The sequence below is a fragment of the Dendrobium catenatum genome, unplaced genomic scaffold (genome assembly GCF_001605985.2).
Source record: "Dendrobium catenatum unplaced genomic scaffold, ASM160598v2 fragScaff_scaffold_1275, whole genome shotgun sequence".
Classification (NCBI taxonomy): domain Eukaryota; kingdom Viridiplantae; phylum Streptophyta; class Magnoliopsida; order Asparagales; family Orchidaceae; genus Dendrobium; species Dendrobium catenatum.
The window spans coordinates 132,886-145,888 of NW_021319737.1; the positions used below are offsets into that span (position 1 = coordinate 132,886).

The window sequence follows — 13,003 nt, forward strand, 5'->3', positions numbered from 1 at the left end:
CACTGTTTTTGTCTCCCAAGGCCATCCCTCTTTAAGGTCAGCATAAGCTAAGAAGATAAATACGAAACATACCCCTTAATTAAACCCTTGCTTCTACTTGAGAAAAGAAAATGTTACAAAACCATAAAAATAATATGCAGACTAGTAATTTCTTGAGGCAAATAATGCAGCTCAAATCAGTAGTCTAACAAAAGAACGGAGCAATCTTCAAACTTGTACAAGATTAGCTCACAACTATCCAACCCAACAACAACAACAACAACAACAACAACGAGCTTTTATCCCACTACGTGGGGCGGCTACATGAATCCTTTTTTTGCATTGTGTTGTATTAAAAGTCAAATTTTCCTTTACATCAACTAAACCAAAGTTCTTTCTAATACTTTCTAACCAAGTCTTTTTATGTCTACCTCTTTTAAAACATAGGTCAGATCTACTCTCCTAAACGGATCATCGAAAGGTCGGCGCTTTATGTGATCAATTAATCTAAGACAGCTCTAATATTATCTGCCATTGGAGTTACTCTAACCATTTCACGCATATTCTTGTTTCGCATTCTAAGTTTTGCTACTCTTTAATTCCCATGCAAATGGGAGATGTGGTTGCCTGAGATGCTCTAGGCCGTCCAAACATGTCATATCATAGGAAACATAGGGTCATTTCATAGCCGCCATGTGCAGTCAACATCTAAATTATAAATCATCACCATCATTGCTCTCACAACTTTTCACTCATAAAAGAGATAATCATAGCACACTACTAAATGTTATTTGTATGACACTGATCTTGAAAAATGCCATATAATTAGGCTTTTTCAATTGTGTTTCATGTGGAGATGAAACTACCGATAGGCCTTCCATCTGTAAATGAAAAATATTAACCCCCATCAGTGCAATTTCAGATTTCCTACAACAACAACAACAACATCAATCCTTTATCCCACTACATGGGGTCGGCTACATAAATTCTTTTTCTCCATTGTGTCCTATTAAAAGTCAAATTCTCGTTTAAATCTAATAAAGAAAGGTCATTCCTAATCTTTTCTAACCAAGTCAATTTAGGTCTACCCCTACCTTTCTTAATACAAGTCAAACCTAATACCTCTACTCTCCTAACTGGGTCATCGGAAGGCCGCCTTTTTATGTGACCAAACCATCTAAGGCGACTCTCTCTAATCTTATCTTTTAAAGCATAAGAAATACAATGGAGACAGAAGCACTTGAATTTCTGAGGTAATGATCAAGAAGTGGTAGCTTCACTTGGCCAGTAAGACATGCTGAGCATTACTTGCAATGATATATACAGTACAGTGCTGAGAGAAAGAAAGAGAGAGAGAGAGAGAGAGAGGACAATATAACTAGTGAATTCCAACACAAAAAAACAGCTTTCTGAAAGTCCTCTCACCTCAAGCATAAATAGGGAAAATCATAACATCGATTGACTAAGAATTTTCAAGCCATCCTAGATGTTTGCCATTGCAAAATGAGTATCAAAAAGCCTGGGTTGCAGAAGATCAGTCACTTGTTGATCAATCACCAGCCCAATTCTTTCAAGAGAAATCTTGATGATTAGTCCTTGCTTCCCCACCCTACAGAAGCCTCAAAACTGCTGCTTACGTTGGAAATTCCAGCAAAGGAAATTCACTGTGACACTGCCAGAACCTGCTGTTTTAAGTAGACCAGCTTGCTGTCCACTTATTCCAGCAAAGAAAACCTGCTATCCAGCACTTTGGAAGACCACCAATTGCTGTCCCAGTTTTTCTATGTGCTGTCCAAAGGTTCAAGAACGAAATTGGTTCTTATCCAGACGCCAAGGAGCCACCACTTGATGTCTACTTCCTCTCAAGCCCTCAAACCACCACAGGAACCTTGGAATATCCTTTCTTTGGGTGGCTGCCATCAATTCCGTTCTGCATCAAGGACTGAAGGAGAAATTATTCTGTGATAGCAATAAAATGCTAAACTACACTCACCGTGCATCAGCAAAGATCCAAAAACTTGATTAGAGGACCTTAATCCCTAATAAACAAATCAGCATAAAAAAATTATTCTGTACTGACACCAGACGGTCTGGAGGCGATTCATAACTCGCCTCGTCACTTTTTTTTTCTACCAATGTCGGGAACCGAATGACGTGGCGCGTTCTAATTAGCCTCCAGACCAAACAACAAGGAACAATTAAACAGAATCAATAAACAAAATAGAATATCAACCAAAACTCTTTATATCTACCACCTTCAAAGCCTTCAAGCGTCGAGCCATTCTTCATGAAAAAAGAACAATGTGGCATTCTAATGAGCAAGAGAGCGAGAGAGGGGGGTTGCAAAGAGAGACATAGAGATGCCAGCAACGTGAGATATTGTAGAGTGAATCCATTAAGAAAGCTAAAGAACTTGTAATGCAGAGAATTAACAATATGCTGTAGCATTCACTGACAGCAGATACTAAAAAATAGATAAGCCTATAAATAGAAAATCCTCATAAATTTAATAACTCTTATGATAGCTTTCGTTATTCAAAAGCATTTGTAAGTATATCTCACTGACTCTCAAGAGAGCAAGAGGGGAGAGTGCGTTTAAAAGTTTTTGAATCTTCTCTGAGATAAAGGTTAATATCAAATATATCAATCCTACATTTCATTATTTCATTCCTTGCACTTATATTTGATCTATGGATAGTAGACATGAAATCTAAAAAAATTTAGATGTTGGATATGAAAATAACATAATATAAAATGGAAGGTCCGTAAATCCCACTTTTTTTTAGTTCATATTAAACAACAATATTTTTAAAACTCATGCACTTGAAACACTTTACACCCCCCTTATTTATAAATCAACATCATTATAATCTTCCTCACAATTTTGAACTCATAAAAGAGATAATGATAACACTCTACTTACCTTTTATGAGTGTGGCCCTAAAATCTTCAATAACTTTTCAATGATTATGTCTTCTGAATTGTATTTCACGGAGAAACCGAGGCTACCAATAGTATATCCATCTATAAATCAGGAGTATTTTATTCTTCAACGAAATTTCATTATTTTTTTTTCATAGCAAGGCTGTCATTTCACCAACACAATAAAATTATGAAATAGGAGTGTTTACATCAATTAGGTAAACCTTTTTTTTTTTTTTTTTGCGCTAAACCCACCAAAACAAACTCAACAACTAGGTTGCTAGTGGAGCCTCATGCCATCCTTGATGCCTCTCTGCTCTAGTAGAAGAAGAAATAACTAAGGCCAAATTGCCAATTGTTACCAGTAAGTCAACTGCCTTCCCAGAAGTAGTTCATTATCTAGTAGCCAGAGAAACGTAACAAAGCTAAGCAGCAAGAACCGATAATGGATAAGAAGAAGAAGAAAAGAGCAAAAATAAGAAGGGTCACATGCCAACGAACGTAAGAACAACCCCACCCAATGGTATTTCACGGTGAAAATGAGGCAACTGATAGGATTTCATATAAAATGAGGCAACTGGTAGAATAAAATGAACTTCATGAGTTAAAAGACTTGCTTTAAATGTAAGATAGGAGTCTTCGCTAGCATCCCGTTCCCAAACAATCTTTTTTTTTTGTGTGTGGGATAATTAAAGGACAGCGCCCATTTTCATAACTATAATGAAAAGTTACAAAAGGTGACCCAATTACAACTCAAAAAGAGAGAAAAAGAAAAGGACATATTAGAGCTTTAAATAAAAACCAAAACTATATCAGGTCAGTTAGACCACAATGACAAGTAAATTTAAACCATAGAGCAAAGAAAGGGAAAAACATTCTGGACTCAGACGGCCGAACAAAGCTCCCACCATAAGTTGAAGTAATCATCCAGGATCAGATCAACCCAGTTGCCGAGCAATATAGCCATCAAATGGTAAAAAAGAATATAGTTTGAGGAGCATAAAAGCGCAGACAGGATCACAGAATAACAGATATCAGGAGAAATGCAGCATGGTTGCTAATATAAAGCTACGGCCATCAAGGGTTGAGGTGACAGCATAGCCTCATCACCGTCCAGCAATACCAAAACACCAAAAAGAACCCGATAGGAACAGCAAAAACAGAACCGCTCCAGTCACGAACCAATGATAATGTTGATCTCCCTGCAGCTTTTCCACTTTTAAAGTTTAGACATTAATGCTCGATGTATGATAAAATAGGTTTCGTCAGGAACTTCAAATTCATTCCAGAAAAGTCTAGCATTCCTTTCTTGCCAAATAAAGTAGACAAGAGAAAAGATAGCTAGCTCACGCACGTGAACGATCACTGGTCAGGCCCCAAAACAGTCATCAATATTCGCCATATTCCCAAAAAATCTTTGAAAGATAGTTATGTTTGAATGCCTTTTGAAATGTTCATTCTGCACTTCAAGAAATCAAGTTATAAATCTGTAGACCAGACTTGAGTAGAGATTGTTTGGCAGTTCAATGCACAACTCTTAGGTTCTAGTTTTCTCTTCTCTATTTCTTTCAGCTTCGTTCCTTCACATAAGTGTAGAGTTTTGCACAGAGTTCTTCTTTGTCGCTGTTCCACTTTGCTCCTTTGACCACATTCCATTCCTGTTGGATCGGAAGTTAAGACATTTTTTTTATCAGAAGCAACAACAGGAGCTTGCTTGCTGTGAAGGTAACTTTCTCCCTTTCGCGCACTTCTTCGGCCAAATCCCGTAAATCTGCTGACCCAAAGGATTTCATAAATCCAGAATTTACCACGAAAAGAGGGAATTTTTGGTCAACGGGCAGCTTTGATTTACCGTGAGATTTAGTTTTGCATCTGGCTGTTTGGCTGGATTTGACCCAAATCCAGCCTAAATCTAGCATCCAAACAACCTCTTAGACTTCATTTGAGACAACTTTATTATTGATTATTTAAACAATTTTTTAATAAAATAATTTTTAAATTAAAAAATTTTGCATTAGAAAAGTGCACCTACCGCAATTCCAGGGCATGGAGGATTGCCAGCTAGCAAGAATGCAACCACAACTGGGATTACAGTCACAGACAATTATTTTTGGGACATTTAAGCCAACCACCAGATCAAGGTGAGCTCATGAGCTCCATGAGAACAATTGATTTGCCAAGACTTCAGAAAAGTTGAGAACAAGCTTCAACTTTGATTCCGCAGCTACAGCCATAAAAAGCTAAAATCATGAAGTCTGCACAGGTTGCCTATTGAAGCTTTTTGTCTCTGGCATTACGGCTAGGGCGGGGCAAACTGATTTCATGAACAAAAATAATATCACCCATAACTCTTTCACCTTTATGCGGCAAGACCTTGTAATGCCGAGTATTATCTATATGCTGTAACATCCATTGACAAAAGAAACTAAATAATATATTGGCCACAATAAATAGTCAATCCTAACCATTTTAGCAACTCTCTTATCTCCGCACCATTTTATGTGACCAAACCATCTAAGTAGACTCTCCCTAATATTATCATCCACTAGAGCTACTCCAACCCTCATCTCTACAACACATAACTTAATATTATGCTTCTCGTTTAATGGTCAACATTCTGCACTATAAAGCATTACTAGTCTCACCAACATCTTATAGAATTTTCTCACACAATAAGTCCGATGCATTCCTCCATTTCAACCATCCAACTTGAAGTCTATTAATAATATTCTCATCTATTTCACCACCACTTTGAACAGCAGACCCAAGATATCTAAAACGTATATTCTTATTAATGACTTAGTCGCCCAAAGTCACAATCCCTCAACTAAATCTATTACTACTAAAATTACATTCCATATATTTAGTTTTAGATATACTCAAATGAAAACCTTTAGACTCTAAGATTGACCCCTATAATTCTAATTTACCTTCGACTCCCTCTTTAATCTTATCAACAAAAAGAATATCATTAGCAAAAAGCATACAACAGGGTACAATCATTTGCAAATGTCTAGTGAGAACATCCATGACGAAAACAGAAAGATATGGGCTTAAGGTTGATCCTTGATGTAATCCAACAGAGAAAGAAAAATACTTTGTCAAATCAACTTGTGTTTGAACACAAGTAACAAATCCTACATATATATGCTTAATTACTTGAATATAAGCATTATTAACCCATTTCTTTTCTAGAACTCTCCATTAGCCCTCATCTTGAAACTTTATCATATGCTTTCTCTAAATCAATAAATACCATAGGTAGATCCTCCTTACTGTAATGAAAAAATGAAACTCAGAAGCTGGAGCATTCATTGATAGCAGAAATTAAAGAATAAATTCATGCAAGCATACTGAAATAATTACCTGCCAAACAACATTGCACTAAGGTCAGGATTATGACATCTGACAGACTCCAAGGAAATGAGTGATGAAAAAAGAAAAGGCTCAGATCGTCAATGGAAAACATCACATAGAGAGCAAGCGTAAAAGTTCCCGCCAATCATTTAGATATAATCCTTGAAAATAAATATTTAGCAGCACCTGTTGCCTTTTGAAAACATTCTTCATGTCTAACCATCACATGGAAAGTAAAACTGCTATGCACAGAGATATAAAGGGCAGTAGAATTATCTTCCACATCACAGCCAATTTGTCTTGAATAAAATATAAACATGGCACCGCTCTTTATAAATAAAAATTAACGCAGCTGAAAGTAAAATAAAATCCCAAAGAAGCAATTAATGAAAATAACCCGCTAATATTGGATACACCACTTGAGGTTCTGCGGCAAAATTTGAGTTTCCTATTTTCTTCGGTAGAGAAATAAGCTTCACAACTTAACAAAAGAGAGTATTCAGAAGCTAAGAACTTTCATAATCTTGCTCACCAACTAGGAAAAAAAGCCATAAAATAGACAAACCTAACTTTGAGGCATGACCGAGAGAGATGTAACAAAATAATTGACAGTCAAACTTGCAAAAGTATATGTTCGCAAATATATTAATTTTTTTAATATATTTAAAAAGAGTAAGAATCCTAGAGAAAGGAAATTATCCGGCCTCTACAATGAAAATAGAGCAATAATATGATTAAAAGCGTCCCAGATCCTCCTTCTGAAAAGAATCTGACACAAAGTTGTAACGTGCAGGTAAACAATTAAATATAAGCAAGTTCTTTAAGTAACGGCACCAATGGTAAAAGCAGTACTGTGGGAAGTAATTAATAGCACTACAACTAGGTTTTTAGTGGAGCCTTGTTGTGTCCTGGAGTATTCGCGGCAGTAGAAAAATATAAAGTTTAACGTCTTAACTTTGTACGAAGATCCGGCACGCAATCAGATTAAAAGAGAGGGTGCGTCATTCACTAGAGACGCCAAAATTTTTACATGGAAACCCACTGAAAAGGGGTAAAAACCACTGGGTCTAGCCTAGTTTGAATGAATTCACTAGTATTGTAGTTGATTACAAATGAGGCCCTTCCTTGGGGGAAGGCCTTAACTTGATGTACACCTTATAGATTCGACTATAAGTATGTCACGTTTGGAAACGGTTTGGTAATTCAAATTGTGGTTTGAACCTTCCAACAAAACTTTGGGTCCTTGATTTGCACTCATTTGGACTCGGATTGAGTTCGTATTTTTGAGATGCTCAACTCGACTGTAAGTTGCTGAAATTGGAGTTCAAATGATACCGGATTTAATTTTTGAAGTTTCCTACTTGATTTTGCCTCGAGATTCATGCCCGATCAAGATAATTTTTTGATGACATATCAAGCCTCATGCCATCCTTGATGCCTCTCAGCGCTAGTAGACGAAGAATTAACTAAGGCCAAATTGTCAATTGTTACCAGTAACTCACTGCCTTCCCAGAAGTAATTCATCATCTAGTAGCCAGAGAAAAGTAGCAAAGCTAAGCAGCAAGAACCGATGATGGATAAGAAGAAGAAGAAGAAGATGCCAACGAATCCCTGACATAAGTAGAGAAACTTTGCTAAACTTTAATTGCTATGCTAATGGGAGATGTGGTTGCCTGAGAAGCTCCAGGCCATCCAGACAAGCCCTATAATAGGAAACATAGGAACATCTCATAGCCTCCATGTGCAGTTGATGGCTAAATTTTAAATCATCATCATTTCCCTCAAAACTTTTCACACATAAAACAGATAATCACAGCACACATGTCGTGTAATGCCACTAATCTTGAAATTACCAAATGTAAATAAAAAATATTATCCCCCATCAGGGCAATTTCAATTTTCCAACATGCATGACAAATAGAATCGAGATAGAGACTCTTGAATTTCTAAGGTAATGAATAAGAAGTAGCATCACTTGGGTTGCCGGGATATACTGAGCATTTTTTATATTATATATGCAGATCATCTCAAACTACCATGGTTTCTGCAGTCCTTTAGGATATAAAGAGAGAGGACAATATGACTTTCATTCCAACACACACAAAATGCAGCTTTCTAGAAGTACACTCACACCTCAAGCATATATAAGGAAAATAATAACATCTGTTGCCTGAGAATTTTCAGGCCATCCTTCAAGTTCGCCATAGCAAGATGAGTATAAGAATCCAAGAGAAATATTAACGACCACATTATTGAGGAAAACAAAATACATATATAACAGAGAGAGAGAGAGAGAGAGAGAGCAGGGCAGGGGGAGGCTGAATAGATTCAAATCCTCCTGAATTAGCAATGTCTGTTGCATGGAGCTTCAATAAACAGATATCCAAAGATGCCTCCAGCACTGAATCATAGAAAAAGAGAAAAAGTTTTCACGCTGTCCTCTCAACTCAAGCCCTAATAAAAAAAAATGGAAGCATATGTTACTTGCAGATATCAGATCATCTTTAATGCCTCATCATTCTCAATTAAAGATATAACTACTCAACCATGGAAGATTTGAATAGTCAATGCATCACAGCATCAACACTTAATAAAATAGATAAGCACTGGCAATTAAAATTTAATAACAACCACAAAAAAAGAACTCAGTGGATAGTCATGCTTCTTCCACAACAATGTCATATGCTGATCCGCTATAAATATACATCTACAACTACTCAGAACGGGAATGTCATTGGAACTTCAGAGAGAATAATGAACCCAAAAGAATGGACTAAATTCAAAAAGTAAAGAAGAAGAATGAAAAACAAAAAATAGGATAGGGGTCAGATGACAGGAAAATTTCATCAAATAAGGCAAGTAGAGAAGCTTTCTTCGGATAGCTATTTATGCATCCTCATTTTAATGGCAGCTGTCATGACCTAATAAGTTGTAGGACATCCAAAGATTCCATGTCACAAAAATAAGAAGCGTGTATAGTGGTTGATCAATAAATCATCATCATCATCATGCTGTTTGTCCTAAATCATGGATTTAGTAAATCCAGATCCGCGGATATAAAGGAGAAATACGAAGAAGCACGCAAAAGGGGTGAAAGATCGCTAACTCTCAGCGAGCGAGCTCCCGTCGTTACTTCCTATGCAACGTCGGTCAAAACTTCGTGACTACCGTCGTTTCTTGAATTTTGAGGGGCAAGGATTTGGGGAAGACAGACGAGGTTTTCCGACATTATAGAGAAAAGCATACTCTGAAATCATCAGCAACGCCTCTAGGGCATCCCAACAATAAACGAGACGGAGAAAGATGTTAGAAAAATCATTGCGCTCCAAAAAGATCTTCTTTGATATCGCTGATTCTTACGTGACCCCTTTACAGCCCTAAAATTTCTGCGCCTCCTCCAGCTTGGCAAGGCAGGGAAAAAAAATCCTTCCGCTCACATCATCCTTCACCGGAGCGCCAGCAAACTAAGCCCGCCCCGTAACCCTAGTTTTGTTGCGCCTGCAAACAAATGCCCGCCGTAACACTAACTTTGTTTATATAAATATATACTATGCCGTATGTACTATATGCATAAGTATTTATATAACATAATTAGTTTTACTTACTAGAAGGTATTTATGTTGGCTTTGTTTATTAGGCCACATTAGCTATACTAATATAATAATTATTTATGATAAAATAAGTTGTTTTTTTTTCAATTTTTTGTTGGCTATTATGGTAGTTTATAATAATGGGATAGATATGTAAAACGTAAAAAATTAGAATGGTGAAAGAAATGTTCAAACAACATAAGGCCTGTTATTAGCATACAAAAATGTTTGATATATGATTTGTAATTTTATTGGGATGAAATATAGATGATTAATTATTGTTATATGAAATGATAACGAGGTATGATAGATTCAAGTACTTGATTTATTATATTGAAGAATGAGGAAATAATTTATAGATTTAAGGTATAAGGTGATTAAAATGGTGAATTACCTTAAGAGTTTATTATGATTAAAGAATATCATAAAAAGCGTAACGATATTTTGACCAAATTTATTGTTTTCTTGATGTTATATTCAGTTTAGCATTTGATAATAATTAAGCCATTTAAAAGAAAGTGATTGTTGAGCTTAATGTTTGAAGAAATTAGGAATGATGGGTTATACATTATTATATCAAAGAGCTTGACATTTAGTGCTTTTCAAAGATAGGAGAGTGAAAAATAGTTATAGGTGATTTGATAATTTACAATGTCAGTAAATTATGCATTAAAAAAATGTCCGGCTAAAGTAATGTTGTCATATTAGAAAGGATAAAAGTTAGCAAAAAGTAACACGGTTTGAAATTGTGTAAAAATTATAAGTGCAATATATATTTAACAACTGAAATAACAATCAACGGGGAAAAAGCTTGGAATTTTAATTTACTATCAACCGTGCATTCTCCTTATAGATATACGTATACCATTTCTACAATTTCTTGCTTCCTTGTGATTGTATTCATAACAGCTTGTCGGAGTTTTGCAAAAAGAATAATAGAAGTGCATTAGTCAAGTATATTTCTATTGGTATTAAGTAAGATATTTCATTCGGAAGCTCATTAAATAGTTTTATGAAACACCACTTTGGAAGTAATGAACTATCAATTAAACCTGTCAATATTGGACCCGACCCGAAAATTTCGAGTTTGGGTTGACCCGAACCCGAAGCGGGTCGGGTTCGGGTTCTAAAAACTAACCCGTTTGAAAAATCGGGTCGGGTTCAGGTTGACCCGGGAACAACCCGAAATGACCCGAAACGCACACAAATGAACCCGGGAACCTGCCTGCCCGCTTTCGGCTGCCCGCCTGCCCGGCGCCAGACTGCCCGACCACTGCGTCCCAAGGCTGCCTGCCTGCCTCGCATCGCGTCCCAAGGGCTGAGTCGGCAATTCTGCACCTGTCGCGCCATGTCCTGCGACCGGCGTCCGGCAGTTTAGCGTCCCTCCTCCGGCAGTTCCACTTCCGCTTTCGCGTCCGGCAGCAGGCAGCTCCGCGTCCGGCAGTTCCGCAACAGTTCTACGTCCAGCGTCTGCGGCAGTTCCGCCTCCGGCATCTAGCGTACGCGGGTCGGGTCGGGTTGACCTGTACCCGAAGCGGGTCGGGTTTGGGTCCAGAAAATCGACCCGTTTGAAAAAACGGGTCTGGTCGACCCGAACCCGAATAGTGCCGGGTCAGTTTCAGGTCGACCCGAACCTGACCCGTAACCCGAAATTGACAGGTCTACTATCAATGAAAGGGTTTTGAAAAACTTACAATTGAGATTGTGAAATTGGCTCCAAAGGTTGATCAAGTTGACCTTCCCCAACACATTCCGAAGCACCATCTCATTCTACTACTTTAAAGACATCAACACCTAAACCAACGCACTCTACAACCTCTTAGCATCAATCTTCACTTTTTGCTTCTCAAGAAAATAATATAACAATATATTTTAACCTTGTTTTTGTATCTCACTTGAATCAGTAAATACTAAATGAGCCATTCGATAGTATTGTATCAAAGTACTCCCTTCCTTCTTAATCTCATATTCAAAATATTTTAATCCCACACTAATGACTATTTCTTCTTATGAAGAAAATCTACAAGTCCACTTCAAATCTCCCCATGCTATAATTTATATAATGCCATCAACTTCAAATCTCCCCATGGTACATTAAATGAACAATTTATTTAATTGTTAATTTTAGTTACTTAAAAGCCCATTTGTTTTAATATGTAATGTAATTTATTATAAACTATCCCTTTTGTTAATTACACCTTTAATTAAATTCATATATTTTTCATATAAATTAAAGATGAATGTGTTAAAATAGTATATTGATATAATATAATATCTATTAGACAAATATTTATAAATTAACCCTTTTATTAAATGCATAAGACCGAACATTTCACCGCCACAATTTTTATTTTTTAAATTTTATTATTAAATGCATCAAATTATTAAATACATCCTTCAAGAAGAGTCTCTTCACCTCCCTATTTTTAATTTTTTTATCTATTTTATCCACACTATTATTGTAAAGAGGGCATATGATTCTTCCCATATTGAAGCTTAGTCATTCATTTTGTTAAATATATTATAATGATTTCAATATTAGCCTTATATTTTTATTAGGCATAAAATTAGGCCTTTTAATTCCTTCATTAATTTAAATTAAATGAGTATTTAAATGCTAGGCTCCTTCACCCATAATTAAAGAATTTCACTCAATGAATTTATACTTTTTAATTTGCTTCTATGCATAATTTTCATTTCTATCATATATATTCTATGTATTTATACTTTTTAAAATTAACTTAAAATTGTAAAGCAAATGTTTCTATTCGAAATTTACGCAATAAATTATTGTTTCATAAGATTTTTTTATAAATGAGCTTTTTTTCCTTGAACATATTCCTTAAAAAATTAAAATTGTAATATATAATTTGTAAGTTGGTAATTAATAATTTTTAGGTACTCTATTTGATCAAAAGTCGTGACATATAAAGAGAAATTTGATCGATTTGATAATAAATAATCTTGCTTACTAATACTTACTAATTATGCACTCTAACTTTGTTAGTACTTCAATTTTTAACATTAGTAGTTTCATATTATTTGTCAAATTTAATTAATGTACATAAAAATTACACAAATATTTATGAAGTCAAAGTGCCATTCTCAAGATCTATTAATATGTCTATTTAATTTTTTTTTTTTTTTTTTTTTTT

General features: G+C 35.8%; 1 long non-coding RNA gene across 1 annotated transcript; it reads right to left on the minus strand.

Annotated features, from left to right (window-relative positions):
• Window positions 1-3,587: 3,587 nt before the first annotated feature.
• LOC114580791 lies at window positions 3,588-5,457 on the minus strand. Its single transcript, XR_003702360.1, has 2 exons — window positions 4,934-5,457; window positions 3,588-4,813 (listed from the first exon to the last, which is right to left on the minus strand). It is a non-coding gene; the product is annotated as an uncharacterized LOC114580791 (long non-coding RNA).
• Window positions 5,458-13,003: the final 7,546 nt, after the last annotated feature.